At 45.8% G+C, this 12347-nt stretch overlaps 2 long non-coding RNA genes across 4 annotated transcripts in view; one reads left to right on the forward strand and one right to left on the reverse strand.

The window, feature by feature from the left end:
* Positions 1 to 12347, forward strand: part of LOC123354914 — a 302765-nt gene that overhangs the window by 96887 nt on the left and 193531 nt on the right. The window contains exons 1-3 of one of the 3 annotated variants that reach the window (XR_006574961.1): positions 6671 to 6917; positions 7014 to 7123; positions 7468 to 7563. This is a non-coding gene — a long non-coding RNA (uncharacterized LOC123354914). Of the gene's footprint in view, positions 1 to 6670; positions 6918 to 7013; positions 7124 to 7441; positions 7564 to 12347 lie in introns of those variants that run through there. The other 2 variants (XR_006574962.1, XR_006574960.1) reach the window with 2 other exon arrangements.
* On the reverse strand, positions 1846 to 6568 carry LOC123354912. The gene is made up of 3 exons (XR_006574957.1): positions 6394 to 6568; positions 2777 to 3087; positions 1846 to 1992 (listed from the first exon to the last, which is right to left on the reverse strand). It is a non-coding gene; the product is annotated as an uncharacterized LOC123354912 (long non-coding RNA).

Raw genomic sequence — 12347 nt, forward strand, 5'->3', positions numbered from 1 at the left:
AAATTTTGAATGTTGTGATTTATTTATTTATTTTGTTTGGTCTTTCTCCTACCCCTCACCTTCCCTTGTCCTTTTATTCTTTTTTTTTTTTTTGCTGCGGAATGCAGCCAAATAAACTGGGGTGGTTTTTTTCATTTTTTAATTTTTCCTTTATTCTTTTTGCAATTCTGTAACTCTTTAAAACGTCTCCAGCTTTGGGCAAGGCCTGGAGGCAAAATGAAAAATAAAACTCTGTTACTCTACCACACGGTGACTTGAAAGGTTGGCAAAGTTCTGAAAAGTTACAGAATTGGGGGTGAGAGGCCTGGTGAGAAGAAGATGGAAAAGGTGAAGGAAAAAAACCCCAGTCTCACACATCATTCATTCTATTGCATTCCAGGAGAAAAGGGAGTATAAAGGAGATTAAAATGAATTTTAAAAAAATCAATGTTGAAACTGAAACATCAAAATGTCTTGCAAAAATGTTTCCCCATTTTTTTTGACCAGCTCTATGATTCCAGACCTCTATCGTTCCAGTCCGCATTCCAGCATCTCGTATTTTAACAACGCACCCCATTCCAGCCTGCTTTATCTCACCGGATGAAAACATGGCTGTATGCGTAGTCTCATTTTGTCCCAGTGCTGGAGATGGGCTGCATTGTACTTCCCAGCCTGTCTACCCAGCCTCCTAGATAAACTGAGCGCATGCATAGCTCTCTTTGGTGTTGCTTGCTTTGAAATTGTTTGACGCTTCACAAGATTTTAGGGGGGCTTTAAAAAAAAAACTAATTAGTCTCCTAAATAGCCAATTAGTCTCCTGCCTAACTTCCAAGTGCAACCAGCTTTCTTGTCGATAACATTTTCTACCAAACAATAATAATCATCTGCTTTAAAGTAGAAGCCAAAATGGTTCAATAAACAGCTTTTTCCTCTCCTGTTGCCTTTGGGCCTGATCCAAAACTCACTTTTGTTAAACAAGGCTCCTGTTGACTTCAGTGGACTTTGCATCAGGTCCTTGGTTCCCTTTTCTTCTCTGATCACCCGCTACATTTGCTTTTCCCTCTGGACTTTTCCTCCTTCCCCTGTCCTCTCTATGCTTATGGCCTGTAGATGTTGGCCAGTAGGCAGCAGTCATCATCATTTGTATCATACTGTAAAGCCCCCAACTGTGCTACTTCTGAGCCTGACTAAGCCAGAGTTACCTCTGAGGTGGAGCCTGCTTATGCCTGCCAAGTCATCCCTGACCAGAGAGCGTGATGAGTCCTCAGAGACACTTACGTGCAGGTCTTGGGGTAGGCCCAACACCACTCAGTCAGGCTTCAGTCAATCCACAGGCAAGGACCCACCCAACAAAGTCCCATCCTCCACAGTGGCTCTGCTGACTGGTTCATAGAGTAAAAGAGTTAATACCAAAAGGAAGCATCTCTATTTTGCCAGCCAGAAAGAAAATCCTTGGGTAAAATATAGGGACATTAATCCTAGACATAAACCCCTGTCTCACTAATACAGCTGGGAAGGTTAGGGGTATTTCCCGCCCATTGTGCAGATTGGTTTTGCTGCTTGAAATCAGCACATCAGAGAAAAAGAGGCAAAATCTAGAATGGCTGGGGCAGGGGCCTGTGTCCTGCAGGAGCTGAGCTGGAAATGGGCCATGGAAGGCGTTTTCTTTTCTCTCCCAGGTACCATATGTGTGTGTTTCTTTAAATTCTGAGTCAAGATCATAAGCTGCGCCCCTTCCCCAGCCCCCCCAAAATAGAAAATCAAACTCAGGAAAAAGCAGCCAAGGCGCAGAAATAGACAGAAAAGAAGCAGTTGCTTCATTTTTGCTTCCACCTTCATATGTTATTATCAGTTTCTTCCAGGTATATCTGCAGCCTCCCCCGGGGCCATTGCTGGAGCGACATTAATTTAATTTACTCAGATGCTGCTGTCTGTGGTGTGCTCTAATTTTAGACTTCGTCTCTCTGGATTCTGAATTTGGATGTGAAGAAATGACAAGTCTCTCTCTCTCTCCTGTACACACAAGGTGGAAGCTGCTCAGGTTAGGGACTACAGGAACATGTTTCTGACAGAAGTGAGTGAGTGAGTACAAGAAATGCTTTTGTGGGTCACAGTTGCCAACCCAGCAGTAGCAGCAGTTGCTGCTTCAGGAATTGGTGCCTGGCAGAGCTGAGCTGAGCTGTGCTGGATTGTCACTGACTCAGACTCTGAGCCAGACCTTGCTGTAGGACAGGTCACATGGGTGTAAATCAGGATAACTCCACCGAAGTCAATGGCGTTTACTCCAGATTTACACAGTGAAAATGGAGAGCGGACCCTTGTCCTCTGTGTCACAGGCTGAGATTTTAAAAACCACGTACGATGTAAAAAGCCTGAAGACAAGAGAAAGCGCCTAACTCCCTCAAGGCAAATGCGATCCTTAGTATAAAAAGTTCAGCATCTTAAGGCAAATTGTTTCCTGAGAGAGACACCAAGTGTTTTAGGAGTGTCTTAAGGGTAGTTGTGTGTTTAGGGATGGGGGGTGGTTGTGTGTGTGTCTAACTGAGTCTGGAAATCAGACGGAGTTCAGACTCTGGAGCAAGTGCAGTGAAGCCTTTGCTACCAGCCCTTCACACTCAGCCATGCTAACACAAAGCTAATTCTTTGTCACTTCAGAGGCGAATCCTTATTTTTCATGGCAATTTTTCAGGTAGGAACTAGGCAGGCAAGATGGCGATTTCCTTTAATGGGCTTTTTTTGTACCTAGATGACCACTGGCTTATCTCAATGATAATGAATTGGCCTGATCTGCACTCACCTCTCACTGCAGCCCAGCATGGGCTGTGTCATCAGTAAATGCTATGGACGCAGCAATATATTCATTCAAAGACCACGGGCCATTGGCTAATGCTGTATCTTCATTGCAGAACTGCTGTATTAAGCAGGTTTTCAAGCTGTGATGATTAACAGCCCTTCTGAAAGGGATGACCAGGGCAGGGACTATACAGATATGGTTGTACCTTTGCAATAAAGACTCTTGTTTCTTCCATCCCTTCTGCATTCAGCTGAGTTCAGTCCAGGATTCGGCATTCTGTATTGCTCATTTTTCTCCTCTTCCTTCCCAGGGTGCTTGAGAGAGATTGGAAAGGAGCTGATATCATTAGGGGTAATCACAAAGGTGCAAATTTCTATTAGCTATGAGGCCTACTAAAGAATAACCAGTTTCAGGCCTAAGTGAATTATAGCTCTGGAAGCCAACACTTTCCGCAGGTTTGCCGGTTCCACTTAATGTGTGTTTCCAATAACGTTATTCCATTGCAGGGAGCTTGGGTTAGGAGAGCTTTTGTTGACTATGTTACACAAATTCAATTTGTCATAGTGCTTGGTGTATAAATTAGAAACGAGAGACGCTAGCAAAATTAAATGATAAGCCCTGCGCCAGCTCCCTTCATGGCTGAGATGGGGCTGATAAATCAAACCCCAGAGCAATATCAGCTCAAATAGAATGAAATCAAGATCTAAGTAGGTCAATAAAGAAGCCAATAATCGTGTGGATGGGCATGAAGATCTTGGGTCTCTTTCTCCTGTGCCCTTGTGTCACCATTTACGTGTGAGCAAAAAAATGCCACTAATCAGAATTCTGCACTCCATGGTGGGAGCCCTTACCTTCCACCTGTGCTCAGAGGTTGTAATCAGTTCAGCAAATCATCCCTGCAGAGATGTACAGCACCCACTTGTAATTAAATGCTAACTCGACTCAGGTGAATGCAAAGTAGTACAGACAAGGCAGCGGACGAAGCGATGATCTAACTGGAGCCCACACTAACCAGGTGGAGAAGTTTGATTTCAGGGACACGCTTGTTTTGTACTTAGTGGATCAATAGCAATGATTCTTTAGCCATGACGCGATCGCATAAGAGAAGTTGCAAGGGAGGTGGGGATTGAGAATGCACAAGTCCTGCAAACTGCACTGGTGATACCATGCCCCGGGACGTCCAGAGAAATATTTCCCCCTTCATCCTTGTTCACACAGTGTCCCTGTTTATGTTCTCTAGCTAACAGAATGGGCATGTGATCCTCCTTAAGAGACCTGGGACCCTGCAGCTTTACCCCATCTGCAAGCTGTGCACCTCGGAAGGGAAGGGTCAGCTTTCTAGGACCCCTCTGGGATCCATAATGAGCTGCCTGATTCCTGGCTAAGGTATAAACTATGATGTCACAGTGGGAAGCTGAATAATGCAATGTGATCAAAGCCCTGGAGGAAGAAACAGTCAGGCAAGTCTGGATTTCAGCTGTTGCATCACCCCCTGTACGACAGTAATTAGCATTTATATATGTTATTTACATATTCAACGCTCTGGATGGACATTGACTGGTTATTAATCTTCCAAATACCCTGGTGAGACATTTATTCCAGCGGGGTTCAATAGGCAGAAATGCCAGCTGTGGCGGGGTAGAAGGTTTTGCTACTGGAGATTTTCAGCAAAGGTTGGATAGGTGGCTGATGAATGGACTGAGTGCATTATTGGAAGTTGGCACATCACTAGGGCAAGTGAGGCTGAGAAGGAATCTTGCATTCTTACCAGGGTCGGAGTGATTTGGTTTGGATTCACTAAGGAAATGTTCTCTTAAAATGGGTTTCTTTCTAGAATGACCTTTGGTCCCTGGCTCGTGAACAGTACATAGGGCTCTTTCTCTTCTGTCCTGATGTCCTCATGCATCTCTCATTAGTGTTTAGAAGAGTGATGGGCATTGAATGGAGAACAAACTCCAGACACTGTATGTGACAAAGCCTCTTTTTAATCTCTATGGCATCCTATCCCCATTCAATCAATGTCTAATATGCTAGCATGTTGTAAGACCATATGGAACATAAGAACATAAGAGAGGCCATACCGGGTCAGACCAAAGGTCCATCTAGCCCAGTATCTGTCTACCGACAGTGGCCAATGCTAGGTGCCCCAGAGGGAGTGAATCTAACAGGCAATGATCAAGTGATCTCTCTCCTGCCATCCATCTCCATCCTCTGACGAACAGAGGCTAGGGACACCATTCTTACCCATTCTGGCTAATAGCCATTTATGGACTTAGCCACCATGAATTTATCCAGTCCCCTTTTAAACATTGTTATAGTCCTAGCCTTCACAACCTCCTCAGGTAAGGAGTTCCACAAGTTGACTGTGCGCTGCGTGAAGAAGAACTTCCTTTTATTTGTTTTAAACCTGCTGCCTATTAATTTCATTTGGTGACCCCTAGTTCTTGTATTATGGGAATAAGTAAATAACTTTTCCTTATCCACTTTCTCAACATCACTCATGATTTTATATACCTCTATCATGTCCCCCCTTAGTCTTCTCTTTTCCAAGCTGAAGAGTCCTAGCCTCTTTAATCTTTCCTCGTATGGGACCCTCTCTAAACCCCTAATCATTTTAGTTGCCCTTTTCTGAACCTTTTCTAGTGCTAGAATATCTTTTTTGAGGTGAGGAGACCACATCTGTACACAGTATTCGAGATGTGGGCGTACCATGGATTTATATAAGGGCAATAATATATTCTCAGTCTTATTCTCTATCCCCTTTTTAATGATTCCTAACATCCTGTTTGCTTTTTTGACCGCCTCTGCACACTGCGTGGACATCTTCAGAGAACTATCCACGATGACGCCAAGATCTTTTTCCTGACTCGTTGTAGCTAAGTTAGCCCCCATCATGGAGTCGCTAGATAAACTGAGTATTGCATTGTAATCACACCATCGGTAGCACTCAGAACCACTGTCCACCTTTCTAAAGCTGCCTTCTAGTATGGGCAGCTTTGCTGAGTCCTGAAATGCTCAGTCAAGGCTTGGCTGGAAAAGGCAGCACATAGCAGGCGGAGATCGGTCAGAGCATGGCAGATCAAAGGAAAGGGACTTAATGCTGTAATACAAGACGTGATGTAAATGTGCATTCCTTATAACAGGAGAGGCACAAGAGCTTGCTAGTAGGGTCTTGGCTGTGAATACATTTGTCATATGCACTTAATGTACGCAGTGCGGTTTAGCTGTGTTGGTCCCACGATATTAGAGAGACTAGGTGGATGAGGTAATATTTATTGGACCAATTTCTGTTGGTGAAAGAGACAAGCTTTCGAGCTTATGCAGAGCTCTTCTTCAGGACTATTACCTCACCCCTTCTGCCTCTCTACCATACGCTTAATGACTCCCAGACACACTGGATAATGCAAAGCAGCAGTGGTGTCACATCGTGGTTTTGTCTGTTGCAGTTTTGTTGCAAAGTGGAAAACCGAGCTTCTAATTCAGCAGTAGGATTGAAAGCTCTTCTTCCACAGAAAGCAGTTATTTCTCCTGCCCTCCCCCGGCCCTGGGGAAATGTAGACAGAGAAAAACATGTTCAGACGTTAGCGTCAGCTGAATGGGAATAATGGAGAGCTATTTACCTGTATCTGGCTATTATAACCTCTGTGAGCTCAATCCTGCAACAGTCAATGAGAGGTTTTAGCCATCCAGAATCCTGGGAGTTGAAAGCACTCAGGACCTTGCAGGACTAGGCCTTGCATGAGCAAAGACCCAGCTTCACATGGGAGATATTTGCTCTCAGCTTGTCCTCTCTCTTTCTGCTCATCAGAATTCCCTGATTATGATATAGGCCTACTACCATGGAAATGACGGTCATGTAATAAACCCACCCTGATGACGTCATGCTAGAGGCAAAGTAGGAGGAGTTTGCTGGCAAACAAGGAAGGGAGTAGATGTAATTGGGTCTGTCGGATTCAATGAGACAATCTATGACAGATGCCTACAGCATGGGAGCAGTGTCCTTGGAGTGGAAGATCAGCCTAGACTAAGACTGGACAGGTCTGCAGTCAGTTACTGGCTCTGGTACTGACTCCCCGAGTGATTGTGGGCAAGTCCCTTCACCTCTCAGTCCACTTGGCTGTAAAATGGGGCTAGTAACATCCGTGTAAGATAGGTCGATGTTGTGAAGCTAAATTAATTACTGATTGTGAGGTGTTCAGCTACAGAAGTGTGGCTATGTGTTGCTTTTTGTTCTTCCTAGGAATAGGAGAGGACAGCATGACCGACCCTGGGTCTCTGATTTCCTCATGGACCTGATGAGGTTACTGTGGCTATAGATGACTCTGAGACAAGCAAATTCATCTGTAAAAGGTAATACAGATTTATTTTTCCTCTCAATATTTTTCAATCACATAAAGGATGAAAACTCGCTTTAAACTCTGGGACACTGAGACCTAGCGGAGAACACAGCGTTACTTTTTACAAGGGATTTGATAAATTATTCAGCCATTGTTACATTACGGTGCGGGGGGGAGGGGGCTGTGCCAGCTTCGTGCAAGAGTGGATGAAGAAGTTTTCCTAATTGACAGTTTATGTAAGGCTTGCAGTAGTTTCTTATGCAGAGTGACACACACACAGGCTCACACAATGCTTTCAATCAAAGCCAGGCTGGGAAACCCAGCCCCACAGACACCTTTCATTTCATGTTTTCTTAGGTTCTTTCAGAGAGAGAGTGATTGACACACAAGCTGAACTCTGAAAGAGAGAGAAAATAGAACCGTGGTCTTTGACTTCAATGCAAAAAGATTAGGGTAAGTAATTTTCTCTTCTATAACCTGGAAGAAAATGGGGAAGGATATCTCTGAGGCTGGATATCTGTTACGAAGAGTCTGGCAGACAGATGTTTTAAAAAAAATCCAAAAACCTTGAGACAAAAAACTCAGACAGAAAGGAAAGTGAGAGTTACCTGAAGGGTCAAATCCAGCAGCTTCATTTTCAAAAGCAGCTGTGAGTGGCTTGAGAGAGTTCCCATTTATTTCACAGCATTCATCTGCTCTGGTACCTGGTGTTACTCCAGACCTTTGGCCTCATTTCCAAATTGGGTTGTAATGATCCATGTCTCTCCTTCTTTCTCATACAAACAGATGCATGCACAATGCTGGCCAGCTAACCAATCTATCAGGGGTGATAGGCCATAGAGAGGATGCATGGCCGTTAGCACCAGCAGCACACATCTCTGTGTTTAGATTATGCCTTTTGGCCCAGCGCTGAGGAAGGCACTGTGTAAACGCTGCACCAACCTGGGTGTAGCCTTCAGAGGCACTTTGCCACATACAACCTCCCCGGCTTCCCTCTTGCCCCAGGAGGATGATAGTGATTGACTGCAGCAAATTATGCAATGACTGGGGCTTAGAAGGCAGACCAAGGCTCCCACCTGTTTCATGTATCATGCATTGGATAATAACATGAAAGGACTCCATGCTTGTAAAACTAAAGTGGCTCTTTATTAAGAGAAGAGTTTAGAGGGTGCTGCATCTGCCACTAGCATTCCAGCCACGTTCACACAGACTGACTTGCTGGTGGCTCTGAGGCTCTGCACAAGATCAGCAAGTTTCTGTACAGACGTACAGGGAGAGGGAAGAGCTAAGAGTCCATAGAGACAAAGAGCGGGTGAGGAAATACCAGCACAGAGAGGGGAAGTGACTTGCCCAAGGTCACATGGGAGATCAGCAAGTAGAACCCAGGTTTCCTGACTACCAGTCCTGTGCCCTAGCTACTAAACCACCCTGCCTATCACTAGCCACTAAACAGTGCTTAGTCCCACTTATTCCTGCACGCTCAGACAGACCCATGGGCTGGGTAGCCCATGCAGTGGTTTACAGAGGGGTTGTGACTCCCCTTTCCTTCCTCCATTCCACGGACACCCCGTCCAAGTCCCAGCCTAGCCCCAAAGAAGCAGCTGCTCTAATGCAGTCCCCGAAGCCAGCATTCAGAATCAGAGATGTGTTAAGTCCTTGGGGCAGCCGGTGTAGGAAACAATCACTTGAGGCCAGAGAGCAGACAGCTAACCAAAACCTCCATTTTATTTACAGAAACAGAGAGCTCACTCAGCCGGTTGAAACCGGCTGAGCTATCCCTTAATAGTCTAACTCAGTTGCCATAGTAACAAAACCCATGACAACCAAATACACAACATATTCCTCCCCCCCTAATAAGAACATCCCCTAAATAAAACACACACTAAACTAGAGAAGGAGGGTAGACTGCCTCCATTCCCGGCTAAACCCTGGGGATTATTTTGCCCCATAACCGTGGGTTCGCCCTAACTAAAGATCCAGCCGATGAGGAGGCCTTCTGTCTCTAGGTGGATTACGGCGAACTTCTGGTGTTGTTGCACCCGAAAGTACTAGGGGCTCAGGGTCCGCAGCACGAATAGGTGAGGAGGTGGTATCAGCTCATGCTGGGCAAAGGGGTATCTCAGCTGCCGGCGGTAATGGAGGAGAACAGTCAGGAACAGGTGACTCATGATTCGGTGTCTCACCAGGAGGGGTGAAGTCAGACCCCTCAACTGCAGATGGGTCCTGAAGACTGGCATGACCTGGCAACAGCTGATCTACATGTCGCCGCCAGGTAAGATTCTCTGCAGTCCGGACTGTATAGGAAACAGGTCCTGTTTGAGTGATGACTGTGGCCGGGACCCATTTAGCTCTGGAAGTATAATTCCGAGCCAAAACTGGCTGTCCTGGGCTAAAGGTTCGGTCTTTTGCTCTGGGTGCCCGTCTGATGACTTGATATTGCTGCTGATGTTGCACAGTTTGTCTGGGTTCAGAAGGTTTCAGCAGATCAAAGCAAGTGCGCAGCTGTCGTCCCATCATTAGAAAGGCTGGGGAAGCCTGGGTCGTAGCATGAGGTGTGTTTCTATAGGAAAGTAAGAAGGTATCCAGACGCTTTTGAATGGAGTGTTGTCCCTTTGCTGATTTCAAAGCGTTTTTCATTGTCTGCACAAATCTTTCAGCTAATCCGTTGGTGGACGGATGATATGGTGCTGACGTGATGTGGTGTATCCCATTTGCCTTCATAAAATTTTGAAACTCCTGAGAGACGAACTGCGGTCCGTTGTCGCTCACAAGTTGTTCTGGCAGACCAAAATGACTAAAGAGTCCTCGTAGTTTTTGGATAGTACTCTCTGCAGTAGTGGACTGCATTATAGAGACTTCTGGCCATTTAGAATGGGCATCTACTGCCACCAAGAACATGCTTCCTTCAAGGGGGCCAGCAAAGTCAACGTGAATACGTTGCCACGGGTTTTCAGGCCAGTCCCATGGGTGTAGGGGTGCCCACTGGGGTGCATTTCTTACACTCTGACATGACATACAAGCTTTTGCCTTCTCTTCAATAGCACTGTCCAATCTAGGCCACCAAAAATAGCTTTGTGCAATTTCCTTCATGCGCACTATTCCACAGTGACCGGAATGTAGCTGTTCTAACATCTGTGATCTCAGGGGTGGTGGAATAATGACACGCCTCCCCCACAACAAACAACCAGATTGGACCGATAACTCCGTCCGCCTGGACATGTAGGGAACAAGGTCGGGTGAGACCGGAGAGGTTTGTCGAGATTTTCCATGCATCACCAGGTCCATAACTTGGGATAATACTGGGTCAACGCGGGTTGCCTTCTTTATCTGAGTAGCAGTGATGGGTGTATTCTCTACCTGTTCAAAGTAGAAGATTTCCTTTTGGGCACTATCTTGATGTTTGACCGGTAAAGGCAACCTTCTTCGCTTCTGTAATGTCATTTGCAATACTAAAAAGCTCAAAACGCTCAGTATACACATGCCACTGCTCTGTATTCTCATCAAAAGGCTCCAGGGGCCTGGTCAGAGTAGCCATGATTTTTAGTTTCACTTTCACAGTCAGTGCAAACAAGCAGCTTTTTTTCTTTGTTTGGTCTTTACCTTGACTTCTACTTCCTTCTGTTACTGGAGCAGCACCAGGATCCCATTCTCGTCGCCAGTGTTAAGTCCTTGGGGCAGCCGGTGTAGGAAACAATCACTTGAGGCCAGAGAGCAGACAGCTAACCAAAACCTCCATTTTATTTACAGAAACAGAGAGCTCACTCAGCCGGTTGAAACCGGCTGAGCTATCCCTTAATAGTCTAACTCAGTTGCCATAGTAACAAAACCCATGACAACCAAATACACAACAAGATGCAATTCTACAGCTCAGCTCAGTTTAAAGCCCAGCTGCAGCATCTCACTACTCTGCTGTTTCCAGCCACCGTGGAGGGGCTGAGAGGAAGTACTTAGTGAGAGAAAGGGGAATTCTATTCTCCCCTGCATCCCTTGCAGTGACTAGAGGCCCCCAAGGGGAGTGGTAGTGAGCTTCTGGGGTATTCTCTTGTCGTTTGAGCCCTGCCTCCAAGTGTACCTATTGTAGCTCATGATGCTTCCCATAGATTTTGTTTTGCCATGAGAAGGAAATGAGGGGAGAGACCTTAATTTGATAACCTACAGATAAATCTAGAAAACTCACAAGGCTGTGAAAGCTCCAAAGGATTACGAAAGTGCTTTGCATACCGCATGCATTACAAGGAGAGGAGAAGATTTGAGAAAACAGGAGTCACGCAGAAGGAAACATTAAGATGTATTTGTCCAAGGTCGGGGAGGGATAGTTCAGAGGGTTGAGCATTGGCCTGCTAAATCCAGGGTTGTGAGTTCAAAAATCTGTCTGGGGATTGGTCCTGCTTTGAGCCGGGGGTGGGACTAGATGACCTCCTGAGGTCCCTTCCAACCCTGATATTCTATGATTCTAAGACAACTTGGGATGGAAAAAAAAGCCAAAGGCAGATTAATGGGCAGGGCAAAGAGGGGATTTGGGAACAGCATCAGAGCTGGGAATAACAATCAGAACAAATTGATCTGAAGGACTCATAAGGGGAATGGAGCTTTACTCCAGCCACACCAGAGTGCACAACAACTCCGTTTCTGCAGCTATAGCTGTTATCGTGTTCGCCTGACACGACTGGTCCCTGGTTTGAAGCTGGGCAGAAAGAGCACTGCTTTGGTCAGTGGCCTGTTTTACTGGAGATCCGATTAGATGATCTAATAGATTCTAAGGCTGGAGGGGCCTGTATCATCATGGTTTGAAGAAAAGGACAGATTCTGCCCTAACCTGGGGAAAGAAGAACTCGTTGTGACCTAATCAGCTTTGGGTGGACCCTGGAGTTGGGCATCTCAGTTGTCCTGCCAGTGTGAAGTTGACTCTTCAGCTTCTTGTACTCAGAGAGAGAGAGAGAGAGAGGCTCTGACCTGGATCATTCATTCATGTTGTGTGTGAGGTTTTTGTCATATTTCAAACGAAGATTGAGGGGGTTTCTGTGGTCTGGGAAGGAGGGATATACCCCTCAGCTCTGGAGATGTTGGCTCAACACCAGATTTATGGCACAAGTTGAAAGGAAGCACCTCATGCTTCTAACTCTCATTTGTGGGCATTACAAAATTCAGCAGGGGCGTGAGCGCTATGCTATGTGTTAGGGTCCCAGGATGGAGCTGAATTGGCAGAACTGTGTGGGAACCAGGACTGGGACAGCAGG

This window comes from Mauremys mutica, chromosome 22 (genome assembly GCF_020497125.1).
Source record: "Mauremys mutica isolate MM-2020 ecotype Southern chromosome 22, ASM2049712v1, whole genome shotgun sequence".
Lineage (NCBI taxonomy): Eukaryota > Metazoa > Chordata > Testudines > Geoemydidae > Mauremys > Mauremys mutica.